Here is a 12,835-nt window from a genome sequence, read left to right as displayed (position 1 = left end):
TTGGAAAACACAGCAGTTGCCACAGGACTGGAAAAGGTCAGTTTTCATTCCAATCCCAAAGAAAGGCAATGCCAAAGAATGCTCAAACTACTGCACAATTGCACTCATCTCACATGCTTAAAGTAATGCTCAACATTCTCCAAGCCAGGCTTCAGCAATATGTGAACCGTGAACTTCCTGATGTTCAAGCTGGTTTTAGAAAAGGCAGAGTAACCAGAGATCAAATTGCCAACGTCCACTGGATCATAGAAAAAGCAAAAGAGTTCCAGAAAAACATCTATTTCTGCTTTATTGACTATGCCAAAGCCTTTGACTGTGTGGATCACAATAAACTGTGGAAAATTCTGAAAGAGATGGGAATACCAGACCACCTGATCTGCCTCTTGAGAAATTTGTATGCAGGTCAGGAAGCAACAGTTAGAACTGGACATGGAACAAAAGACTGGTTCCAAATAGGAAAAGGAGTTCGTCAAGGCTGTATATTGTCACCCTGTTTATTTAACTTATATGCAGAGTACATCATGAGAAGCGCTGGACTGGAAGAAACACAAGCTGGAATCAAGATTGCCGGGAGAAGTATCAATAACATCAGATATGCAGATGACACCACCCTTATGGTGGAAAGTGAAGAGGAACTCAAAAGCCTCTTAATGAAAGTGAAAGTGGAGAGTGAAAAAGTTGGCTTAAAGCTCAACATTCAGAAAATGAAGATCATGGCATCCGGTCCCACCACTTCATGGGAAATAGATGGGGAAACAGTGGAAACAGTGTCAGACTTTATTTTTTTGGGCTCCAAAATCACTACAGATGGTGACTGCAGCCATGAAATTAAAAGATGCTTACTCATTGGAAGGAAAGTTATGACCAACCTAGATGGCATATTCAAAAGCAGAGACGTTACTTTGCCAACAAAGGTTCGTCTAGTCAAGGCTATGGTTTTTCCTGTGGTCATGTATGGATGTGAGAGTTGGACTGTGAAGAAGGCTGAGAGCTGAAGAATTGATGCTTTTGAACTGTGGTGTTGGAGAAGACTCCTGAGAGTCTCTTGGACTGCAAGGAGATCCAACCAGTCCATTCTGAAGGAGATCAGCCCTGGGATTTCTTTGGAAGTAATGATACTAAAGCTGAAACTCCAGTACTTTGGCCACCTCATGTGAAGAGTTGACTCATTGGAAAAGACTCTGATGCTGGGAGGGATTGGGGGCAGGAGGAGAAGGGGACGACAGAGGATGAGATGGCTGGATGGCATCACTGACTCGATGGACGTGAGTCTCAGTGAATTCCGGGGGTTGGTGATGGAGAGGGAGGCCTGGCGTGCTGCGATTCATGGGGTTGCAAAGAGTCGGACACGACTGGGCGACTGATCTCTGATCTGGGAAACAACAAATGGAATATGCTGGAATGGAGTATTGGCACAGGGAAGTAGCTAGAAGTATTTATTAGTCAAGGTTCTCCAGAAACACAGAACCAGTAGGATATAGAGTAGCCCCTAGCCCTTTATCTGCAAGGGATATGTTCTAAGACCCCCATTGAATGCCCGAATTTGTGGATAGAATCAAACACTATGCTTGAAAGACATTGGGTTCTGTCCAAAAGGTAATCATTGATCCTGTCGAAAAAATCAATAGAACATTTAGTCCATGCCAAAAGATCCTTGAAATCTGATCCAGTGCAAAACACCTATAAGACATTTGTTCCTCATGAAAATGTCCTTGAAATTTGATGTTATCTAAAATGTCCTTAAGAATATGTGTTCCATGCCAAATGGTTTTGGATAGATAGATAAGTGTGTGTGTGTGTGTGTGTGTGTGTGTGTGTGTGTGTGCATACACTACTAAAGGGATATATACAATACTAGAGGAAATCAACCCTAAGTATTCATTGGAAGGACTAATGCTGAAGCTGAAGCTCCAATAATTTGGCCACCTGATGAGACGAACTGACTCATTGGAAAAGACCCTGATGCAGGGAAAGATTGAGGGCAGGAGGAGAAGGGGATGATAGAGGATGAGTTTGTTGGGTGGCATCATTGACCCAAAGGACATGAGTTTGAGCAAACTCCAGGACATAGTGAAGGATAGGGAAGCCTGCTATCCTGCAGTCCATGGGATCTGAAAGAGTTGGACATGACTGAGCAACTGAAGAACAACAATATAAATAGTAGTCCCCTCTTATCCACGGTTTTGTTCTCCATGGTTTCAGGTACCTGAGGTCAACTGTGGCTCCAAAATATTAAATGGATAATTCCAGAGATAAATAATTTATAAAGGTTAAACTGCATACTTATCTGAGTAGTGTGTTGGAATCTTGCATTGTCTTGCTCTGTCCCACCCAGGATGTGAACCATTCCTTTGTCCAGAGTATCTTGCTTATTAGTTACTTGGTAGCCATCTCAGTTATCATACTGACTGTTGTAGTATCACAGTGCTTGTGTTCAGCTGACCCTTATTTTACTTCAAAACAGCCCTGGAGTACAAGAGCAGTGATGCTAACAATTTAGATATGCCAAAGAGAAGACATAAAGTACTTCCTTTAAGTGAAAAGGTAAAGTTCTTAAAAAAAAAAGAAAAAAAATGTATTCTGAGGTTGCTAAGATCTCTGGAAAGAACAAATCTATCAATAAAATTGTGAAGAAGGGAAAAAAAAACCAAGTTAGTTTTCCTGTCACACCTCAAACTACGAAAGTTACAGCCACCATGTGTGATTCTCTCTCTCTCCCTGTCTATATATAGGGGGAGAGAGAGAGATTGTGATTTTAGGAATTGGCTCATGTAGTTATGAAGACTGAGAAGTTCCACAGTCTACTATCTGTAAGTTGGAGAACTAGGAAAGTCAGTGGCATAATCAGTCTGAGTTCAAAATCCTGAGAACTGAAGGGCCAATGCTGTGAGTTCTGGTCTGAGTCTGAAAGCCAAGACAAAGAATGTGATGTCTAAGTGTAGAAAAGATGAATGTCCCAGCTCAAATACAGAGAGAAAATTCATCCTTCCTCATCCTTCTGGTGCTCTTCAGGCCCTCCACAAATTGGATGATGCTGACCTGCATTGGTATGATCTTCTTTACTCAGTCTACTAATTTAAATGCTAATATTTTCCAGAGATGGTCTCATAAACACTGCCAGAAATAATGCTGTACCAGGTATCTGAGCATCCTTTAGCCTAATGAGGTTGACTCATAAAATTAGCCATCACAAGATGATAGTGCAGAGGTGGGCAAGGACCAGATCAAGAAAGAAATGTAGGCTATCCTGAAGGATTTAACTTTTCTCCTAAAGGTGATAAAAACCATTTAATAATTTAATGTAGAGACGTGATGCAATCAGATTTATGTTTAATGAAGAGCCCTGTAGCAACAGTGTAAAAGATGATAGTTTATTGGTAAAGGGGTTTACCAAAGTCAGCAAAGCAGATTAGGAGTATTCTTGTCGTTCAGTCACTAAGTTGTGTTCAACTCTTTGCGACCCCATGGACTGCAGCATGGCAGGCTTCCCTGTCCTTCACTATCTCCTTGAGTTTGCTCAAACTCATGTCCATTGAGTCAGTGATGCCATCCAACCATCTCATCCTCTGTCACCTACTTCTCCTCTTGCCCTCAATCTTTCCCAGCATCAGAGTCTTTTCCAATAAGTTGGCTCTTCCCATCAGGTGACCAAAGTATTGGAGCTTCAACTTCAGCATCAGTCCTCCCAATGAATATTCAGAGTTGATTTCCTTCAGGATTGACTGGTTTGATCTCCTTGCTGTCCAAGGGACTCTCAAGAGTCTTCAACAGCACAGTTCAGAAGCATCAGTTCTTCAGTGCTCAGCCTTCTTTATGGCCTAACTCACATTCATACATGACTACTGGAAAAATCATAGCTTTGACTATATTGACCTTTGTCAGTAAAATTATGTATCTGCTTTTTAATACTCTGTCTAGGTTTGTCATAGGAGTATTGTATTCACCATGATAACAAATCTTGAGGACCTAAAGAGCAAAATCCAAGCATGTTGCAGCTTTCAGTAAATATTTATTGAAGAAATGAATTGATCACATCTTAGATGTTCATTGAGCCAATGAGCGAAGGATACCTAGTTTATACCTGTTCCAGATTTTAGTATAGAAATCTGCCATGAGAGAGAGAGCAAATGAGTATGCTTCAGTAATCAATGCTTTAATACAGAGCAACATTAATCAATATTTCACCAGGGTACCTTCAAATGGATACTGTATCAGAAGGATGGTGTGTGTGCATGCATGTGTACTTGTGTGTGTGTGTTTGTGTCACTGCATGCATATGTGTGCATGCCTGTATATCCAAGCTGACTGGGAATGGGAGAGGACTAGATAATTTAGTCAGCAAGAAAGAATGTGAACCCAGGCAAGCTTTATGTTAATTATAAAAGTTCATAAAGTAAGAAGGATTATATCAATAGAGGTGACTCATAGTTAAATGAGGTTTTTCATCCATAAGACATTTATCAATAACAAATGCTGTGCTTACAAATGAAGTCAACTAATGCACTAACAACATAATTACAATGATTCTACCTGTGACAAAAGGGATGCATAGATTCCAACCTAAGCACATAAAAATCTTCAATACATGACATTGTCTCAAAAGAATAGTTGATGGAGTTGCATGGGTAGTTAATTGCAATGGCAGGCCTTTTATTTATCAGACATTTATAAGAAAATCGCCCAGTACCATCACATTTGAATACATCCTTACTAAATGCTGCAATTTATGTCTTTTTTTGTAGTGAAATAAGCTATTTCATTTGTCCTTCTCAGTAGTTTTGGGATTTCTTTGGGTTTGGAGTGGAGTTGCTGATCAAGTAGGTTGTATAGAGTTGAAAATTTAGAAAAGAAAGGACATAAGATTGGGAGATACAGATGTGATTTATAAACGGAAACAAAAGTTAGAGTGGAAATTAAAATTCTTCTAACTTGTATAATATGTTTTAAATAGAGTGCAATTTCTATGAACTAGAAGAAAAAATCAATATAACAAGAGTTTGAAATGTAAGGAAATGCTTAACCAGCATATGCTCCCTTGGTTACTCTGACCCTCTCCTTTCTGAGGTTGAAAAAGTAATGTGGAGCCATGAAAGAACGCTGATTTCTCCCAGGGAAATGCTGTGAGGATAAAGAACTGCTTAACAGTTCAGACTAATACATTGCTGTATATGAGAATTCAATATCCCCAGGCTTTGTAAATGAAAGGAAGTTTTAATATCAGCCTATGGGATTTTTTCAGTCACATTTTTAAATTTTAGAACATGTGGAATTCAATATGCATGGATTCAATAAAAGCACATGTCACTGCATTTCAGATATAATGAAGCAAAAAGGAGTGATGTTTCCATGCGCAAAAGTCTTCAACTTATATTTCATCAAAAATTATATTACATTTGGCTGTGGTACTACATGCATTTATCCCTAAACATTATATTGGAAGAAATATATTTTCTCTTCCCTTTCCAAGTATAAGTTTCATTGTAAAGGTTTTATAGAGCTTAAAATCAGACTTGTAACATTTTCATCACAAGGCAAGTATTTCCTTCATTTTAATCACTGTAACATATGTAATAAAATAATATCTTGGAACTTCTCATTATTACATAAATGATCCTGCTAATAGAAGAGGAAACTTAAATTTTTATGAAATTACACAAGGAGTATTTTAAGAATACTTACAGAGTTTGTTTCCTGGAGTGCCTGACAGTTTTCTTCAGAACTGCTCCTTTGCAAAGAAAGTAGTAATTGTTAAACCTTTCCCCATGAAGCATACAATTTCTCAAATGTGCCCTGCGCAGGTATATTTTAAGAAAGATTTCAATTTGGTTACATAATTTCAGCCTTTGCTAGCCCCACAGTGATGATAACATTGAAAAATAATTTACTATGCTGCATGTTCTCCTACTGTTAAAATTTTATCACAAACTGCTAGTTTGCTAGAGATTAGCTGCTAAAATGCTCTCCTGATTAATGTGCTAATTAATTAATGCAACTGCTAAATTGTACTGCTGATTAAAATACACCATACAGAGAACACTGAAAAAAACTAAAAAATTAGTCACTTCCAGGTGCTTTTTACCCTAAAAAAAAAAAAAAAAAAAAACCTCAGATACAGAGCAGTGTAGGCAGATCTATGGCTGATTTATTGGAGCAACTGGAAGATGCTTGATTCAGGTCTCCTGTTCTTTCTTCTCAGTTCTGAAATTGACTTCATGTCCCAAACTCAAAGATGAGGCATAGGGAAGAATTAGGACAAACTTTTCTTTTTTCCTAGCATATTATTTTCCCTAGGGTGTCTCAGGGACTGTTCATAGTCCATCCACGTGGTGAGCCTTTGTTAACATTTTAGTTATTTACTTCTGTCTAGTATTTTTCTCATGCACATATACTGCATATGTTCATATTTTACATTTATGTTCAGGATGTAAATGCAATTTAACATCCTGCTTTTCTCTTAGCTATGTATCATGAACATTTCTCCATACAAATAAAAACTGATGTCATTATTAAGGCTTCATGCTGCTGTCTGCTGCTGCTGCTAAGTCGCTTCAGTCGTGTCCGACTCTGTGCGACCCCATAGACAGCAGCCCACAAGGCTCCTCCGTTCCTGGGATTCTCCAGGCAAGAACACGAGTGGGTTGCCATTTCCTTCTCCAGTGCATGAAAATGAAAAGTGAAAGTGAAGTCGCTCAGTCGTGTCTGACTCTTCGTGACCCCACGGACTGCAGCCTACCAGGCTCCTCTGTCCATTGGATTCTCCAGGCAAGAGTACTAGAGTGGATTGCCATTGCCTTCTCCATAATATTCTGTTATTTGAATACATTGCATTTTTATAATATCATAATATGTGACATAAAGGAAGAAGCCCAGGGACTGAATTCAGTTTGGACACCCTATATTAAGCCCCAAAATGTAAAGGCATTATCATTGCCTTCTGTAAGCTTACAGTCTGAACTTCTCCTCCAGAGGACTCAAAGACTAACTCAGCTAAATTGGTGGCAGGGAGTCGACCTCTGTTGTATCTTACTGCCTTGTGCCCTAAATTAGAATTGGGACTGGAATCCGATGGGATAACTGAATGTACTAAAGTTATACTCTTTGTTGACAAAGAGTATATTTCCTATTTCCTATTTCCTATTTCCTGAGCACTTGGAGAAGGAAAATATGTATTATGGAATGTTAAAGGGCTTATTATAAGGAAAAAGAAAAGCCTAGAGATGACTTAAATATTTTCCTTAGTCTTGTTGCTTGCTCAGACTGGTGACACTACTGTATATATTTCAGGAGCATGATATCCAAATAAAATGAGAGACTCTTGCTGGTGTCTTTGTCTAACACTGACAGGACTGGCTCACACTGAAGCCCTACATGGTTGTTTTCGATCCACAGATTTACACTCTTTCTTTTAACTGATGAATGAGTTATTCACTATGCCTGCTCTTTACCTGGTTGAGATCTGACTGCACCGAGAAGCTGAGTATAAGTGAAGATATGCATGACTCAGCCTAATTTGATGAATGGTTGCTTGATGCCAAAGTGGCTCAGAGGGGATCACTTTGGATTAGAAGGGGATAGTTATGGGGCACTGCCACCTGCAATTTTGTTCATGGCTTTGCCTAAGTTTACAGCTGAGCTTTGGGCTGAAAAGCTCTTAAACATGATTTATCAACAGCTTCAGAAGTCTCCATGGGGTCTGCACTAATTCAACCAGGACTTTCTGCTACTGAAAAGAATTTAAGCACCACTTTCCAGGGGTATCTATGACCTTCACAGATCAATTTAACGGGTCACTTCAAAGTTAAAAAACAGAAAGTATTTTCAAAGCCACTAAAGTATTCTTAATTTAAACTGCAGTCTCATTCATAAGGTAACACCTCATCATATGAGGTAGAATTTTCTTTCTTCCTATTTTCTGTGATATGATTTCTGTCACAGGTTTATTTTAATGGGAAGTCAGTTTCTAGGGTTATAAAATCTACGCATAAAACCAGAGCTTCATTTTGGGCAAGGCCAGGGTTCCATGTGAGATAATAGAGGACTTCAACCAAGTTACTGCCAGTGAGGGCATTAGGTAATTTTTTGGGTTTTTGACTCTGTGACTTCCTTTAATTATAAAGGAGGAAATGCTGCTGTTTTAGGTAAGGGCAGGATGAAACTATTCAGCTAACAAATTTAAATGCTAATAGTTTGAATTTACTTTATTAAATGCTCCAATATTCCTTGAATGAATATATTTTAGAAAATGAAGTATCCTATGAGGGTTAATTTCATCATAAATAAAAGATACATTTTTTTAGCACCTTGCATTTGTATGAAGCTTTCTTCTACTTCAAAGTACTCTTCTCATATAAGTCTTCTGGCAACTATATGAAATAAATAGGTCAAGGAAAAAGTTTTTATTACCATTGGAAAGGAAAGAAAGCTGAGAAATCCTTTGAATGACTTTTTCTGGTAAAAGAACCTAGTTCTTCAATGATCTGAATTTACATAATGACTTGAATTCTAATAATCGGAGCTTTTAGGAAAAGGTCAAAGTCAAAAACACCTTGGGACTTATTCTATCGTCTTTATCTTTGAAAATCTTAACAAAAGACTCTTCTGGGTATATGGGAGGTTGACTCAGTGATCAGCTCTCTTCTATTAAGGCAATCTTTGGACCAAAGAGCAACTGTTCCTCTGGTGATGCATGATGAGGGAGACACTTTAATTATTTGCATCAGTTTCCTTTCTGCATCTATGTATCAGTCAGGATAGGCTGGGTTATTCTGCAGTAAAATCAACCCCAAATTTTAGGCCCTGATAGTAATAAACGCCCTGTGTCCATGTCAAGGCAGCTCCGGCTCTGCTTCCTTTTCTCCTTCACTCTGTCCTTCATGCTATTGGAACAGCTTCTATGTGTAACTCTGTCTCAGGCAGAGGGAAACTAGACATGGTAATATACAATCTTCCTTTTAAAGTTCTGGTTGAAAGTGACTGCATTTTACTGTTGAAAAGAAGTCACGTGGCCAGGCTGATGCCAATGATAGAAGGATGTATTATGCTGTTGCTGGGAATGGAAGCTAATAATTGTTCATACTAAATTCTACCGTAATCTTGAGGGACTTCCCTGGAGGTCCACTGGGTAAGACTGCAGGCTCCCAGTGTGGCTGGCCCAGGTTCGATCCCTGATTAGGGAATTCGATCCTACATGCCATGACTCAAAGAGTTTGCATTCAACAAGGATGATCGAAGATCCTGAGTGCTGCAACTGAGACCTGACACAGCCAAATAAATATTTTTTAGAAAGTCTATTGTAATCTTGAAAAGGCCATTATGAAATGGGAAAATGGCTTTGACCAAGTTTCAAGAAGGAACATTTTGACTTTTACTTCCAGATCCGATAGAATGGCTTGTTATAAACCAGTGCTTCTGACAAAAATAACTAGAACAGCTGAATTAAAAAAAAAAAAAAAAAAACTTTTTACAGAGATCAGAGTCTTTCAAGCCACTGGGACTGATAGTCCAAAATCATGCAGTGAAGAAAAGCTGACTGAATTGGGCTGGCATTCATTGCTTTCTGCTAGAGGGCATTTGCTGATTCTTAAGAAGCACACAGTAAGAGGCTAAGAAGCCAGGGGTATGTCAGATAAGGTGGTTGAGAAGCAAGCAGAATTTAAAATAATCTCATGGGACTACAGTTACAGAAATTGGAGCTAGAGAGTGCCAAAGCATCTAAGACTTGAGAGCCCATGGTTATGGATAGGAAAGTGAAAGTGAAAGTGAAGTTGCTCAGTCCTGTCCAACTCTTTGTGACCCCATGGACTGTAGCCTACCAGGCTCCTCCGTCCATGGGGTTCTCCAGGCAAGAGTACTGGAGTGGGTTGCCATTTCCTTCTCCAGGGGATCTTTCCGACCCAGGGATTGAACCTGGGTCTCCTTCATTCCAGGCAGACGCTTTAACCTCTGAGCCACCAGGGAAGCCTAGGATAGGAGGCAGATATAAAGAAGAGAGCCTACAATCTGCAGAAGTTTTTTCCTTGGGTCATTTGGTGAGTCTTGAGCTGCACAGGGCAAGAAGATTAGAAACCAAGACAATAATCACTAAAAAGATAAGCAGAACAGAGTTTTTAATAGAAATAATAGAAGTATAAGGAAAATTAAATAATATCTTTAAAAGTATGGAGGAAAAAAATGGTTGTTTATTTTAATGTCTGAACTAAGTAAAAATAACCTTTAAAGGATAAAGGCATTTCTGTGACAGCAAAAGCTGAGAGAATTTGTTGCCAGTGGACTTGCATTAAAGTGTACATGAAAGAAATTCCTTTAGGGAGAAGAAAAATGATACCAAAACAAAAAATTGGGAAAAGCAAGAAAAAAAATGGAGAAGGTGGAAAGGTGAGTAAACCTAAGTGAAAATTGACAGTGAAAATAACAATATTGGGTTTGTCAAAAAGTTTCTTCAGATTTTTCCATGTTATGGAAAAACCCAAATGAATTTTTAGGCCAACCTAAATATAAATGATGTCTCATTGTAGTTAACTATATATTGAATTAAAATTGATGGCAATAATTACACAAAAGGTAAAAGAGAGGAAAATAGAATTAAAATATTCTAAGGACCTACCATAATCTGGAAGGAGATAAAATTCTAATTTATATTACATTTTAATAAAATGAGGATGCTTGTTGCACTCTCTAATGTTGTCAGTACAAGTAAAAGAAGTATAATTTGTTATGCATTTTTTTTGCAAAAAAGAAAGAAAGATAGAAAATGTGGGAAAATTAGAAGTGAAGAGTGAGATGGTAGATTTAAATCTAAGTATAGAAATGATTGGGTTTCCTGGTAGCTCAGGCTGGTAAAGAATCTGCATGCAATGCAGGAGACCCTGGTTCGATTCCTGGGTTGGGAAGATACCCTGGAGAAGGGATAGGCTACCCACTCCAGTATTCTTGGCTTTCCCTAGTGGCTCAGATGGTAAAGAATCTACCTGCAGTGTGGGAGACCTGGGTTTGATCCCTGGATTGGGAAGATCCCTTGGAAGAGGACATAGCAACTCACTCCAGTATTCTTGCCTGGAGAATCTGCATGGACAGAGGAGCCTGGCAGTCTATAATCCATGGAGTTGCAAAGAGTTGGGCATGACTGAGTTACTGAGCACATACAAATTATTACATTAAGTGGAAGCAAAATAAAAATTCCCATTGAAAGTTGAAAAATAAAACACATCTATAAGCTATTTGAAAAAAAATGTACCCTAAGTAAAAAGAAATGTTGAAACAGAAATGTTGAAAATCAAATGTTAGGAAAAATTATAATATATAAACAGAAGTCCCAAAGTGCTTTATAACTAAATTAATATCAGACTCATGGTGAGTTATTAAGAAAGTTTCCATATATTTTAAAGTACTAAATCATATTGAGTGTTTCCTTCGATCATATTAGAATTAAATCTAGGATTCAATTACAACATAACTGGAAAATACTAAAAAATTTGAGAACAAGCAACACAATTTTTAAAAAGAACAAAATTATAAGTAAGAAATAAGCTACAATGGAATAAAAAAGATATGTTTTATTAGCCTATGAAAACAAAAGTCATACAGATGCAGGACTGTCAAAACAACAAAGCCTTATATTCATATCTTAAAGACAGAGAGCTACATACATGCAATCATTTATTTTGTGTAAAGGTGACACAGAATACAGGGAGGAAAGTACGAGTTTTCCTAGAAACTGAGAAATTCAATAAATTGGATATCTATATGAAAAAAAAATATCCTCACATACTTGCATGCTTGTGCTTAGTCATTCAGTCATATCTGACTCTTTGTGACTCCATGGATGGTAGCCTGCCAGGTTAGAATTTTCCAGGCAAAAATACTGGGGTGGGTTGCTTTTTCCTACTCCAGGAGATCTTCCTGATCCAGGGATGGAACCCACATCTCTTGTGCCACCTGCTTTGGCAAGCAGATTCTTCACCACTGGGCCACCTGGGAAGCCCCACCTCACATGTAGATACAGTCAAATTTCAGTTAAATGTAAAATAAAAACAATAAAGCTTCTAGAGGAGAGCCTAAAAGAATATTTTATAATACAAATACCATCCCAAAGACACAAGCAAAAAGGGCAAAATTATAATTTGGACTATTCTAATTTTAAGAAAGAGGATCAAATACATTTAAAAAGTCAAGTCAAAGAGTTGGAGAATATATTTTTAATATATATAGAATATATGTATATTTATATTTATTCATAGGGTTTAGAATACACAAAGAATCCCTACAAATTCATAAGAAAAAAAACCACAAGGAAAAGTTGGAAAAATACCTGTACAAACATTTCAAAGAAGATACTCAAATTGTCATAAACATATGAAAAGATATTTACTCTCATTAGTAATCAAGGACATTCAAATTAAAGCTAAAATGGCACCTCACTCCAGTACTCTTGCCTGGAAAATCCCATGGACGGAGGAGCCTGGTAGGCTGCAGTCCATGGAGTTGCAAAGAGTCAGACACGACTGAGAGACTTCATTTTCACTTTTCACTTTCACGCATTGGAGGAGATGGCAACCCACTCCAGTGTTCTTGCCTGGAGAATCCCATGGACGGAGGAGCCTGGTAGGCTGCAGTCCATGGAGTTGCAAAGAGTCAGACACGACTGAGCGACTTCATTTTCACTTTTCACTTTCACACATTGGAGGAGATGGCAACCCACTCCAGTGTTCTTGCCTGGAGAATCCCAGGGGCGGAGGAGCCTAGTAGGCTGCAGTCCATGGGGTCGCAAGAGTCAGACATGACTGAAATGACTTAGCAGCAGCAGCATGATAGTACTACACACCCATCAGAATGGTTG

The sequence above is a fragment of the Bos taurus genome, chromosome 4, assembly GCF_002263795.3.
Source record: "Bos taurus isolate L1 Dominette 01449 registration number 42190680 breed Hereford chromosome 4, ARS-UCD2.0, whole genome shotgun sequence".
Taxonomy (NCBI): Eukaryota; Metazoa; Chordata; class Mammalia; order Artiodactyla; family Bovidae; genus Bos; species Bos taurus.
This window is presented reverse-complemented; position numbering follows the sequence as displayed.